Raw genomic sequence first — 14,969 nt, forward strand, 5'->3', positions numbered from 1 at the left:
GGCTTGTCTGTTTGTCTAGTGAGACGTACAAAAGACACTCACTCACTCACCCCTCTCACTTCCTTCCTCACCTCTCTCCTCTCACTCCCTCCTCCTCCTTTCCACACTTATCTTCCCTCCGCCCTTCCTTCCTTGTTTCCTTCCTTCCTTCCTTCATTCCTCACCTTCTTCCTCTCACTCCCTTCCTTCAACTTTCCTTAATTCTCTCCTCTCTGTCCCTCCTTCCTCCCTTACCTCTCTTTCATTTCCTTCTTGCTCACCACTTCTCTCACTCGCCCCCTTCTTTCCTCACCTCTCTCTCGATTAGGGTAGGAGAGTGGGTGAGGGCGATTGGGAGTTGGGGGAAGGGCATTAGGGAAGAGCGAACTAGGTGAGGTTTCGAACCCACGACTCAGACCAAACACGTCGTCTTGATAGGCTCTGCTTTACCCCTACGGTTTAGACCCTACTACCACCACCAGCACCACTAACACCTCCACACCCACCACCACCTACCACCTACCAAACTCCCACCACCTACCACCGCCCATCGACCACTTACCATCTTACAAAACCACCTACCACCACCCATTATCACATACCACATACCCACACCATTACCACCCATCTACCATCCCACCACCCATCTACCATCCCACCACCCACAACCTCCACCCCTGTCTCCCACCCCAGCACCAACATCTCTCTCCCTCACTCTTGATACTCCAATACCAACTTCAACATTCCATTTTCTAGAGCAACAAACATTCTGTGATTGTTTAGAAAGTTTGGCCGAAATACGAGTCCGGGAAAATATAATCATAGTCAGAGATTTCATCGAGGTCTTTCTCTCTTTGGCGATGGGAAAACTTTAGCGAGATTAATATATATAATTTAGGATTTAGGTTCATTTAACGCTCGGTCGACACGAAGGACTGCCGAGGATTACTGTCAGGTAAATATTTCCCATTAATAAGAAAGTTTCCCTTCCCTGCCTAACTAACTCACAAGAGAGAGAGCAGGAGAAAATGGTGCGTGTGTGAGTGTCATGTGGTGGCGGTGGTGGTGGGGTGTTAACTTGTGGTGGTGGTGGGGTGTTAACTTGTGGTGGTGGTGGTGAGGTTTTAACTTGTGGTGGTGAAGTCATGTTAACTAGTGATGTAGTGTGATGGTAGTATAGTGAGGTATAATGTTGTGGTAGTATAGTGATGTAGTGTGATGGTAGTATAGTGAGGTATAATGTTGTGGTAGTATAGTGAGGTATAATGTTGTGGTAGTATAGTGAGGTATAATGTTGTGGTAGTATAGTGAGGTATAATGTTATGGTAGTATAGTGAGGTATAATGTTATGGTGGTAGTATAGTGAGGTAAACGTTGTGGTAGTATAGTGAGGTATAATGTTGTGGTAGTATAGTGAGGTAATGTTATGGTAGTATAGTGAGGTAACGATGCATAAAGATAAGGTAGGTGTGTGTGTGTGTGTGTGTGTGTGTTGACTTACTCCAGGACAATAGGGTGTTAAGTGACGAAGATATAGTGTAGTGTGGTGTAGTGTAGTGTCAGTGTACAGTGTCAGGATGTACTGTCAGGGTGTACAGTATCAGGATGTACTGTCAGGGTGTGTAGTGTCAGGGTGTGTAGTGTCAGGTGGCAGTGTGTCAGGGTGGTAGTGTCAGGATGTACTGTCAGGGTGTATAGTGTCAGGGTGTACAGTGTCAGGGTGTACAGTGTCAGGATGTACTGTCAGGTGTGTAGTTAGGGTGTACAGTGTCAGGTGTATAGTGTCAGGATGTACTGTCAGGGTGTATAGTGTCAGGGGTGTATAGTGTCAGGGTGTACAGTGTCAGGATGTACTGTCAGGGTGTATAGTGTCAGGGTGTACAGTGTCAGGGTGTATAGTCAGGGTGTGGTAGGGTGTACAGTGTCAGGGTGTACAGTGTCAGGGGTGTGTGAAGCGTGCAGTGTCAGGGTGTATAATGTCAGGTGTACAGTGTCAGGGTGTACAGTGTCAGGGTGTATAGTGTCAGGGTGTACAGTGTCAGGTGTACAGTGTCAGGTGTATAATGTCAGGGTGTACAGTGTCAGGGTGTACAGTGTCAGGGTGTATAGTGTCAGGGTACAGTGTCAGGATGTACTGTCAGGTGTATAGTGTCAGGGTGTATAGTGTTAGCGTGTACAGTGTCAGGTGTAGTGTCAGGGGTGTATAGTGTCAGGGTGTACAGTGTCAGGGTGCATAGTGTCAGGTGTACAGTGTCAGGTGTACAGTGTCAGGGTGAGTGTCAGGTGTACAGTGTCAGGGTGTACAGTGTCAGGGTGTATAGTGTCAGGGTGTACAGTGTCAGGGTGTATAGTGTCAGGGTGTACAGTGTCAGGGTGTATAGTGTCGGGTGTACAGTGTCAGGGTGTATAGTGTCAGGTGTATAGTGTTAGGTGTACAGTGTCAGGTGTATAGTGTCAGGGCGTATAGTGTCAGGTGTACAGTGTCAGGGTGTACAGTGCTAGGGTGTACAGAGTGTCAGAGTGGGGTGTACAGTGTCAGGTGTGCATGTGGGTGTAAGCAGGGTGTAGTGTCAGGGTGTATAGTAGGGTGAATGTCAGGGTGTACAGTGTCAGGTGTATAGTGTCAGGGTGTGTATAGTCGGGGTGTACAGTGTCAGGATGTACTGTCAGGGTGTATAGTGTCAGGGTGTAGTGTCAGGTGTGTGTGTCAGGGTGTATAGTGTCAGGGTGCAGCTAGGTGTGAATAGTCAGGGTGTCAGGGTCAGGTGTCAGTGTCAGGGTGTATAGTGTCAGGGTGTACAGTGTCAGTGTACAGTGTCAGGTGTATAGTGTCAGGGTGTATAGTGTCAGGTGTACAGTGTCAGGGTGTAGTGTCAGGGTGTACAGTGACAGGGTGTACAGTGTCAGGGTGTACAGTGTCAGGGTGTATAGTGTCAGGGTGTCTAGTGTCAGGGTGTACAGTGTCAGGGTGTATAGTGTCAGGGTGTACAGTGTCAGGGTGCATAAAATATTAGGTGGAGGTGGTGGTGATGTTATGACATCGTGGATCAGATAGGGGCTACATTATGGTGAGAGAGAGAGAGAGAGAGAGAGAGAGAGAGAGAGAGAGAGAGAGAGAGAGAGAGAGAGAGAGAGAGAGAGAGAGAGAGAGAGAGAGGCGTTCGTTCACCTGGTGTAGTGAAAAATACATATAGCCGATCAGGTGTCAGTCTTATTACACACACTCCTCCCACTGACGCTCTTAAGCAGTAACCCCCTACAACCCGGCCTGAGTCATCCTGGGTGATCCTGATTGGAGTCAAATTCCTTGAAATAAAAAAAGATATACCGTGTAATTAAAGTATCATATGAAGATTAGACACCCGAGCTTATTTTACCTGAAGATTAGGCACCCCAGCTTATTTTACCTGAAGATTAGACACTCCAGCTCATTTCACCTGATAATTTATTAATTATACCGAACTTTATCTGGGGGGTTAAGTTAGGTTAATGTGAAGGTGGTTAATCCTCAGGTAAAAGAAGCTGAGGTGACTAATCTCCAGGTGATCCCAACAAAATCTTAAGAAACAAATAATCCACAACTTACAAATAACTTTATAAGTTACGTGATCTACTTTTTTCGAATCGGTTTTCGAAAAAGACAAAAGGATTTCTTGCTTTATTTGTTGTTGTATCAAGATAAAATATTTCAGTCATCAGAGAGACGCGTTGAAATTGGCAAAATCTGAAGGTTTGGAAAAAAAACGCAGTATACCAGTTGGGGTGTGGGGTGGTCCGGCAAGGGGTGAGGAAGGGGTATAATTTTGTCCTTCTGGAGGCGAGGCAAAGAGGGTTGTTGGTTGGTCCGGTTGAGAAAGGAGGTAGTTAGTTTGGAGGTGTAGAGGGGGAGGATGTGGGGTGGTTTTTGGGTGTGGGAGAATGGGGGTTGAACCGTCTGGGGGTCAAGGGAGGATGGGGGGTGTGGGGTCATCCGTCTGAGGGTAAGGGGAGGATTTGGGGTGTGGGGGAGGGGAAGGGTAGGTGATCCGGGGAGCAATATGTCGGGCGTCACTAGATATGGTCTTCCGATCACCTCCTCCGTCTTCCCTTTGTCGGGGACGGATGTTCTCCCCATCTGCTGCGGCGTACCATGTCACGGCGCCTCCTCCTGCTATTCTTCTGCTGCTGGTGCTGTTCTCCTGCTGGTGATGATGTTCTCCTGCTGGTGGTACTGTTCTCCTGCTGGTGGTGCTGTTCCGCTGGTGGCGTTGTTCTTCTGCTGGTGATGCTGTTCTCTTGCTGGTGCTGCTGTTCATCTGGTGGTGATGCCCCTGTTATGCCAGTACTGCTGTTATTACTGTTACACCTCCTGCTGGTGATGGTGATGCCCCTGTTATGCCAATACTGCTGTTATTACTGTTCCTCCTCCTGCTGGTGACATGTCTTGGTGATGGCGGCGTTGATGATGGTAAAAATAGCGACGAGACAGCCATAAGCCGCTTTACTGTGTGCTTGTTGAAAAGTTCGGTCAGTCAGTCAGTCAGTCAGCCAAAGGGTCAGTCAGTCAATCGGTCAGTCAGTCAATCGGTCAGTCAGTCAATCGACCAGTCAGTCACCATGTTAGTAAATCAGTCAATCTGTTCCTAATTCTCTGTCAAATCTTTCAGTCAGTCATGATCGGTGTTCACAGAGCTGACTGATTCATACAAATACAACAAATAATAAATAACTTGACTGATCCACAACACTCACAACCATAACATGTTGTATTCCTTATGTGTATGTTTTTTAAAATTAATATACCACGTAAACAATTAACTGGGGTAAACAACTGAAAAAGGTAATTAGCTGAGACGTAAACAGCTGACTGGGGTAAGCAACTGAAAGACATATCAGCTGAGACGTAAACAGCTGACCTGGGTAAACAATTGAAAGGCATAATTACCTGAGATATAAACAGCTGACTGGGGTAAACAACTGAAAGACATAATCAGTCGAGACATAAACAATTGACTGGGATAAACAACTGAAAGACGTAAACAGCTGACTGTGAGTAAACAGCTGATTAGGATAAATAGTTGAGACAAACATTTGACAGACATAAATATCTGACAGACGTAAACAGCTGACTGGGGTAAAGCCATAGTTGACGAGACAAGTAAACTAACAGCTGGACGGAGATACACATACATGACTAGACGAATACATACATGACTATACTCGTAAATGGATACAATAATACATACACTGTTATACACATACATGGTTACACCTATACATATGCATAGTTAGATATATACATAAATACCTAGAGACAGCCGAATAGACAAGCTTATTATAAACAGACAGACTAACCATTAAAATAGTGTACAGAGAAAATGATGACTGTTGGTAAATTATTATTACCCCCCACAAGACGACGGGAAACGGGAAAAAATAAATCTCGACCATTATCTGTCTGTTAGATGTCAACTTTTGCAACTTTTACAATGTTTGCCAGAAAGTTTTGGGAGGATTTGGCTGGCCAAGAAGACCGGCAGGGAGAGAAAAGCAGGCAGGGAGGGAAAGAGAGAGGTAGGCAGGGAGGAAGAAAGTCAGGGAGAGAAACAGGCAGGGAAGGAGGGAGAGAAGCAGACAGAGGGGGGGGAGTGGGCAGGGAAGGAGAGAGGAAGGGAGGCAAGCAGGGAGAGAGGGGCAGGCAGGGGAGGAAAGGGAAGTGAGTCAGGCAGGGGAAGGAGAGAGAGTCAGGCAGGGTAAGGAGAGAGAGTCAGGCAGGGGAAGGGGAGAGAGTCAGGCAGGCAGGGGAGGGAGAGAGAGAGACAGAGCAGCTTGCCACATGCCCGCCACCCACAGTCAATAGACTCACCTTGAAGGAAACACAGCGTAAAGCTCTCCCAATACAAGTGTGTGGAGACGTGGGATATGGAGTGATGTGTACGTGATGTGATATATCGAGTGGCCTGGAGGCTTACCTGAGAGGGAGGGAGAGGGGGAGGATATGGATTGGTGGGTCGACTCGATTAAATCGTCATTCACGGCTATAGGGATTTAGCGAGGATTTTCCCGTGGGCTGGGGTTGGTGGTGGAGGGGATGGAGGAGGGGGATTTTGAATGTCTGCGTGGATTTGCGTGTCAAAAGGGGATTTAGAGGCTCACTAAAAATTGGCTGGAGTTGGTGGCGAACGATGTTAAGGTGCCGTGAGGGGGAGGAACCGCAGTCACCCCTTCGCCTTTTCCAATAGTTTCATATTTGGAGGCTGATAGAGGTGGTGGTGGCTAGGGTGATGGTAGGAAGTGTGGTGGTGGCTGGGGTGATGATAGGAGGTGTGGTGGTAGTGGCTGGGGTGATGATAGGAGGTGTGGTAGTGGCTGGGGTGATGATAGGAGGTGTGGTAGTGGCTGGGGTGATGGGTAGGAGGTGTGGTAGGCTGGGGTGATGGGAGGTGTGGAGGATGTGGTGGTGGCTGGGGTGATGGTAGGAGGTGTGGTAGGTGGATGGTGATGGGGAAGTGTGGTGGTGGCTGGGGTGATGGTAGGAGGTGTGGTGGTGGCTGGGATGATGGTAGGAGGTGTAGTGGTGGCTGGGATGGTGGTACTGTTGGTGTGGTAGTGGCTGAGGTGATGCATGGTGATGGTTGGTTGTATGGTAGAAGGTAGGGTAGTAATAATAGTGATAATTATGGAAACAGTGACGTAGGTTAAGTTCTCAAACAAATTAACGCCTTGAGTACCTATAGAAGACAGGTGAGGGAGGGAAGGTGGGTGTTGGTGACGCTGTGTGGAGGTGTGACAGTAGGAGGAAGTGTCGCTGTTGGTGGGGTGAAGGATAGCAATAGCTCAAAGGCATGCCCGTGAGCGAGCTTGAGAGAGTTAGCTAAACGGAAACTTGAATAATAATAATGAAAAAAAAAGACAGACAGATAGACAAACAGACATACAGTACGTAAACAACAACATTAAGCCACCTGCAGGAATAATGATCCATCGAGAACAAAAACACATCGCCAACAATCACAGGGAGTGCAGGATCAGCCGTCAACACAGAGAGAGTGAGAGAGAAAAAACAATCCAAATAAATAAAATTACCTGTCAAAGCTCCTGTGAAAAAAAAAATCGTCTTTTTCACACACCGGCGACACAACAAATAAACTTAATATACATATACTCGGCGACGCCTCAAGAATACCGTTATTAGGTCAAATCTAAAATTTTCTGGAAGTTTTATATATGCCTTTTAATCCCCCGTCTCCCACCTTCCTGTGATACCTGGAGTTAGTTAACGGTGTGTGTGTGTTCATCTCGAGCCTTTGGCAGACTCCGTACCCATGTCTTCGGCTGTAGGGAGCTGAAATTATCTACAAAGTTGCACGTATATCGAGTAGTGGTCTTCCCCACCCTGCTATATGGCAGCGAGACATGGGTCACATATAGGAGGCACCTCAAGGCACTTGAAAACTTACACAGACGTAGTCTACGTTCCATCCTCCGTGCTCGCTGGGAAGACAAGAGAACAAATGCCAGTATTTTCGCTGACACCAACTGTAGGAGCATCGAAGCTACCATTATCTATGAACAACTACATTGGACTGACCATGTTACTCGCAGGGTAAACGTAACGCTAGCGGACAGCGCAAAAGGTATAAGAATCATCTTAAGACAAACCTAAAAAAGTGCCAAATCGACCCCCCTCACCTGGGAGACGATCACTCCACAGGGTAACGCTTGGAGGAACACCACACGAGAAGGTGTCAATACTTTCGAGTTAGACAGACTGCATACCGAGGCAGACAAGCGCCAGCGCAGGAAAAACGCTGTCAGCGCCCCTCCTGCACTAGATGTAGCCCGCCACACGTGCAACATCTGTGGACTGCCCTGCCGATCCCGAATCGGCCTAACGAGTGACCTCAGAGCTCACCAACGAAGGTGACATTCGTAATAGCTGGATGATTGTCATACTCGATTCCAAGTGACAGCAAAGTAGTAGTAGTAGTAGTAGTAGTAGTAGTAGTAGTAGTAGTAGTCCACCGAACATCAAAATTCACTTAAGCTCACGGCAGCCCTCACGGACCACATAATAGCCCAGAACGCAACAGGGGAGGTCGCGATCAGTGAAGTAAACGAGATTCGTAGGTCCATTACGACAGATCGACAGCACTGCCAAAATGATAAGTTGCAGCAACTGTTGCTGCAGGTTCCAGAAAATTTGAAAAAAAAAATAGCTATAGCGCAGGAGGTGGGCGCCTCGAACTGGTTAACTACGTTACCGATAAGGGCAAATGGTTTCAGTCTTAACAAACAAGAATTTACAGATGCCATTGCTCTAAGGTACGGTCGGCCAGTAGAAGGTTTGCCCTCCCAATGCGTGTGTGGCTCTTCCTATGACGGCGATCACGCCATGGTGTGCAAGAAAGGGGGCTTCATATGAATGAGGCATGACGAAGTAAGGGACCTTACAGCAAATATGTTGAAGGAAATCTGCCGGGATGTCATGGTAGAACCGACCCTCCTTCCATTGGATGGTGAGATCTTCCAACATAGGACTTCAAACACATCTAACGAAGCCCGTGTTGACGTCAGTGCTCGAGGGTTCTGGACGCGAGGACAGCGAGCTTTCTTCGACATCAGGATTTTTGATCCCATGGCCGCATGTCACCGTAACCTAGCTCTCGATGCTGCACATAGGAGGAACGAGAACGACAAGATAAGGGCATATGGGGAGAGAATCCAAAACGTTGAACACTCCTCTAGTGTTCACAACCTCTGGTGGGATGGGACCAAGAGCAAGATGCTTCTACGCCAGACTCGCGGAGGTGGTCTCCGAACAGAAGCAGCAGCCCAGAAGTTTCGTTACAGCCTGGATGAGATGTCGACTGTCTTTCTCTCTCCTTCGGTCGGCTTTGCTCTGCCTCAGGGGAACGAGAGCTTCTGCCCCAATTCCGACAACTGCTGCAGATATCGACTACGAGGCAACAGTCACTGAATGCCGCATAGATCTGCGGCTCAACTAATTTAACACAGATAGGATAGCTACATATGTATTAGGATATTTAATATTAAGGTAATTAAATGGTGGCGAAGGTGTGGCTATTGGGGGAGGCTGGAGGCCACGTTATTTAAAAAAAAATAAAGTAGTAGTAGTAGTAGTAGTAGTAGTAGTAGTAGTAGTAGTAGTGTGTGTGTGTGTGTGTGTGTGTGTGTGTGTGTGTGTGTGTGTGGATACTCTATTGGTGTGTGTGTGTGTAAACTAATATTACACATGGCAACTTTCAGGTATATACTCTCCATTTGGTTTACATCTCTGCACTGACTCGCCTCCAGCCAGGAATAATCTAATTTATACATCACTGACAGGCAAACATTACCCCCCCCCCGAGATGTGACACAATTGAACTCTTTATCTCCCCCAAGAAACATACATAACTCCCTTATCTCTCCACTCACACATGATACCATTAAAACTAATTTATTTACCTTTAAAGTAAAACAAATATTACTCGGACATACACAAGCTGCGTATATAAGGTCTTTTTTTATCTCGTGAATAATTACTTAGAAATAAATTAATCTCCCTGTAGGGTTTTACTGCAACAGGGGAACTATATATCTACATTTATTTAGAGGTCAGAGATAGGTCATTAGGTCATAGGTCACAGAGTATCACAACCCTGCATGTAACACTAACCTTTCTTGATTAATGATAACAGAACATTTCCCGTAAGTAAAATGCTATCATAAACTGTGTTATTAAATTTGGTTCTGATATTTTCCATTATCAGAATTGTAGTATTAAAGAGGTGACTTCCTACACACAAGGGACATACGACTGTACTTGTCCTGGCCTGATCTTCTCTAACCTGACCTGACCTACTCTAATCTGGTGACGACGTTACATCAGTTGGTGATGACGTCACAGCGTGTGGTGGGGGTTGGGGTGTGGGGGTGTCCGAGGGGGTGATGGTCAGGAGAGGGGAGGGGGGGGAGGAAGCGGCTTAAGTGGCGCGTAAATAAATGTTCACTGAATAATTCGAACTTGTGTTTGTGTGGATATTTTTTTCTTTAAGTTTGTATATATTTTTTTGGTTGTCCTTTTGTATCGCTTGAAGGTATTTTGTTTTGTCTTATTATTTATTTTTTTCTTGTTTCATTTGTTTTGTTATAAACAAGTTTCTTCTTTTCCTGGTAACATCGGTTATCCTGTTCTCTCTCAAGACAGAGAACTCTACCTCTTCCTCCCTGCCACCGCTCCCCACCCCTATCCAACCCCCACAACCTCCATCCAACCCCACAACACCCACCCCACCCCTATCCAACCCCACAACACCCACCCCACCCCTATCCAACCCCACAACACCCACCCCACCCCTATCCAACCCCCACACAACATTCACCCCATCCTACCCCTATGCCACCGCCCACAGTACCAACCTTACCCCCACACTCAAAATATTTCGACAAACCATCTAAACGACCTACGTATCTTTACGTTAAGGAGGTCGACAAGATGCCTCTCCCTCACCCACCCGACCTCTTTACATATCATACTCACAACATATCCACAGGGGGAACTTTTGGTCACCGAAGACGAGATGAATCAACAAGAGTCTTCAACTTTCCTCGACGAGATTGGATTCTAAGTTGGGAGTAATTTTGGGCGTCTTGTGGACTCAGCGTCGTAATGATGCCCGAGTACTCCTCAAAGACACACACAACTCCATAACTCCACCAGGATTGATTACCTGCCTACCTACCAGAATGTCTCATCTTAGCCATCATTCAGGAGCTGTAACTTGTGGTGTGATGATGGTGGTGATGTGTTGGTGATGATGGTTGGGATATAGTGCTGGTGGTGGTGAGGTGGTGGTGTGGAGGTGGTTGTGTGATGGTGTGTTGTGATGGTGCTGGTGGAGACAACACCCAAGAAACACTCAGCAACACCCAGTAACACCAACAACACCCAACATCACCTAGGAAATATTCAACAACACCTAGGAAACACTCAGCAACACCCAGGAAACACCCAGAAACACCCAGGAAACACTCAAGAAACACCCAGAAACACCCAGGAAACACTCAGCAACACCCAGGAAACACTCAGCAACACCCAGGAAACACTCAACCTGACTATGAAACTGGAGAATAATTCCTACATTAAGATTTTTGGTCACGTTACTTCCCGTCAGTGTACAGAACTACTTGCATTACCATAATTACGTGTGTGTGTAAGTTAGTCCGAAGATTCACTTAGGTAAAAGAATAAGGATTAGGTGAAGATTAGGACCACAAGTTATCTCACCTTACTATTAATTACCTAGTCTAGCCTAACCAAAATTAACCTAATATACCCTAGCCTTACCTACTCTTACCTAATACTAATCTAACCTAACCTAAAACTAACGTCATCGAAACTAGCTTTAACCCTATCTTACCAAAACCTAACCCTTCAGGAAGTACTTGGTTATTTAATCATCAGGTTAAATAAGCTGGGTGTCTCGTATTCAGGTGATCTAATTTTTTAAAGGGAGAAAGAACATTTTAAATACACTTTATCAACTAGAAATGAGGGAAATTTGCGTTTATTTACGTGAATGAAAAATAGTAAAGTGTACCATAAGAGAAAATTAGAAATAGGGTTAAAGGTGATAGAAAACGGGGAAAAGAGGATTTAATTGTCGAAACATAGACAATTGAGGATCAGTTGTGTTAGGTAAACAAAGGCGGTTAAAGTTACAATATTATAACGTTCTCTCTACGAAGTGGTTAACGTTCCGATGGCGATAAGGTTAAAATATCAATTACTAACGACAGCAGTTTATCCTGCCGTCAGAGGAGTCACCAGATGAATTCTTTATTTTGAGTCTCTGAGAGAATACCGTTTTATCCAAGTAAACCCCGAGTGTGTTTATTTCTTTGGGAGGCGTGATTGGGAAGTCCACAGAAGAACCCATTATTCTGGAGGGGGGAGTCCAAAGAAGAATCCATTATTTTGGAGGGGGAGTCCACAGTAGAATCCATAATTTTGGCAGGGGAGTCCACAGAAGAAGCCATTATTTTGGCAGGGGAGTCAATAGAAGAATCCATTATTTTGGCAGGGGAGTCCATAGAAGAAAACATTATTTGGGCAAGGAAAACCGAAAGGAATACATTATTTGCGTTTGTATTACATAAAACTCATTTCAACTCGGAAACACAAGACTAGTCCACTAGTCTGGCCTGGAAGAGTCCATATTCTGATAGTAAAAGACTACAAGGAGTCTCTTTTTGACGGAGGGAGACTTAAGAGTCAATATATTAGTTTGGGGAGACTGGAAAACACTACCTTGGCTACGACGGACCCAGAATAGTCAATTATATTAACAGTAGAGACCGGGACGTCTTTAGTTTAGCGAAGAAACCGAAAAACTCATCATTTTCGAGGAGGAGACAAGACGAGGCCATTATACTGGACGAAGAAAAACCTAAAGAATAAATTTTCGGTAGGAGAGCCCCCCTCCCCCCCCCCCTCTCCCCCGAGTCTCTATTTTGAAATGGTGACCCGAAAGTGCTGTTGCTTTGGCTGAGAGATTTAAGAGTCCATAAGTTTCAAGGGGGAGACCCGGCGAGTCCATTATTGTGATGATGGGGAGGTTATAGCTGGTGGAGAGTGAAAGCGAGTTCTATAGGGACCGCGTTAACACAGTACACCATATGAGCCATCAGTACGAAAGGAGGCAGCGTGGGTGGTACTGTACTCGACCTCCTTCACTTCGTCAGGTGTAATGTCATCTGGGTGGACAGCAGTGCCCTGGGATCCAACTAGCGACACTTGGGACAGGAGGCGACTACAATATACACTCATACACTCTGGCTGCCACAACCCTTTTAGCAAGTAAGTTAAGAATTGAAACTCTTTATTTCCCTCCTGACGCGCGTCACAGTCTCAAAAATATGAAAGAATGAGAGAACACGTAACAGCAAGCATGAAGGAGAATGACTGTGTGAAAAAGTTTAACACGGAGCGAGATATATCTCAAAAGAGCGTGTTATGCAAAGTGACTTGAAACAGCGTGGCCGAGTGGAAAACTGAAATGCTGAAAAATGGAAGTAAGAGAGAGAGAGAGAGAGATACAAATCGTGGGTTTGTGTAAGGGACATAAGAAGCATAAGACAAAGAGAGAAAGATGTATTGAAAAGACGAAGGGAAAGTAGCAAGGGAAAAAAATAGTGAGAGGAGAAGGAACGGAGTGGACGACCTTCCAGAGAGACTGTGTTAGGCACGAGGCAGTAGAACATTACGCCGAGAGGCCTATGTATTGTTAGGATGTCTTTTTTTTCCCTCAGGGTGTCTTTTTTCCTTTTGGGGGATTTTTTTCCATTTTATTGTTTTTTTTTCTGTATGGAGTTGTTTTCCCCCTTTCTATATTTTTTCTTTAAGTTGTCTGTGTGTGTGTGTGTGTGTGTGTGTGTGTGTGTGTGTGTGTGTGTGTGTGTGTGTGAGTGAGTGTAAAGCGCCTCACTCACCCACCATCACCCAAAATATGTCACAATACCAAAGCGTCACCATAATCCTGGTGACTTACACATCATACAAGTCTTCCACAACTTCAAAATAAAGGTCATTCCGGCCACCACAACCCGGATCTAAATGCTGGCTCAGACACCTTCACATATTGGATGTTTTCCCCCGTATTGCAGAGAGCAGGGGTCTTGAGGGAGAGTGTGTGGGCATACGGTAAGGACAGGTGTCTCAAGCAGATGCGTTAAGGATAATCTAGGAATTTCGCCCCAAAATCACAAGACTCCCGATGTAAACACGGAGTCAGAGGGAGGCGGCGTCACACCCTCGTTTACCCTTCATGATGCCGTCAGGTCAGGTCAGGTCAGGAGCATGATAGTTTAAAAGGGTAAATTTCACTGCCCAAGAAGGAGAACCATTTTTTCTATTCACTCTTAAGAGAAATTTAATGCCCTGGATGCTGAGATATACAGGAATACTCGCCACTGATCAGCTCAACCGTACTACGAGACTCCATCGTTGTAGGAATTCAACCAAACTAACCTAACCTAGCCAGCTTAAATTTACCAAGCCTAACCAAACGAAACCTAATCAAACTAACCTAAACTAACCGAGCCAAACGAAAAAAAACCCACACCATACACTACAAATTCAACTAATATACCCCCAGTAGTCTTCCGCACACACACAAACACACACAAACACACACACACACACACACACACACACACACACACAGAGTCTATCTATAAAAAAAACATGGTCACGTCCCTCGCTACTACAGTATATGGGCAATGACGAAAAAATATGATCTTCATCGATATGTAAGCCGGCGCTCAGGCCAGGTAGTCGAGCAGAGGAATTGGAATTTTTGTTGAGGGTGGCGCCGAGGATATAAACGACCAGTCCAGATTGTTACAAGTTTGATGAACGGAATTGTCATGACGGACGGGAAGAAGATGGCGGCCATTGGTGGAACGACCGTGATGGAAGTGAGTGAGAAGGGGCGGAGCAGAGGAGAGAGAGAAGGAGAGAGATAAACGTCTGGAGGAAAGAAATAAAGAAGGGGAAGATGGAAGGGGCGGGACAGGAGAGAGAGAGAGAGAGAGTTGTGATTCTGCAGGAAGAGGAAACCTTGAGGAGGTGAAAGTTTAGAGGAGAGAAAGAGTTGAAGGAGGAGGAGGAGGAGAAAAACATGTAATTTGGAGTAAGAAGAAGGAAAAAAACCTGAAGGCGACTGGAATTTGAAGACGATGATGAAAACTTGGAATTTGAAGGGGGAAGATGTTTGGTGACGGAGGAGTAGGAGAAGTGGGAGAAGGAGAAGAATAAAGTCTGGAAGCAAGAGTTTAGAAGACAAAAGAGGAGGAAGAGGAAAAAGATACGTTGGGCTCAAAAGACACTCATCAGCCATGGACTCAATACTCAACAGCAACGAACTCAAAAGAATGTACTCAACATCAACAGACTCAACAATAGATTTTGTTTTCGTATTCCCGTTTTCCTTTACAATAGGATA

At 45.7% G+C, this 14,969-nt stretch overlaps 1 protein-coding gene across 1 annotated transcript in view; it reads right to left on the reverse strand.

The window, feature by feature from the left end:
• The window catches only part of LOC121869808 (calcium-activated chloride channel regulator 1-like), a gene marked incomplete at its 3' end in the record, with an annotated part of 206,955 nt that overhangs the window by 36,674 nt on the left and 155,312 nt on the right, over window positions 1–14,969 (reverse strand). The gene's annotated exons all lie outside the window — the stretch shown is intronic.

The sequence above is a fragment of the Homarus americanus genome, unplaced genomic scaffold (assembly GCF_018991925.1).
Source record: "Homarus americanus isolate GMGI-L3 unplaced genomic scaffold, GMGI_Hamer_2.0 scaffold29216, whole genome shotgun sequence".
In the NCBI taxonomy this organism is placed as follows: Eukaryota; Metazoa; Arthropoda; class Malacostraca; order Decapoda; family Nephropidae; genus Homarus; species Homarus americanus.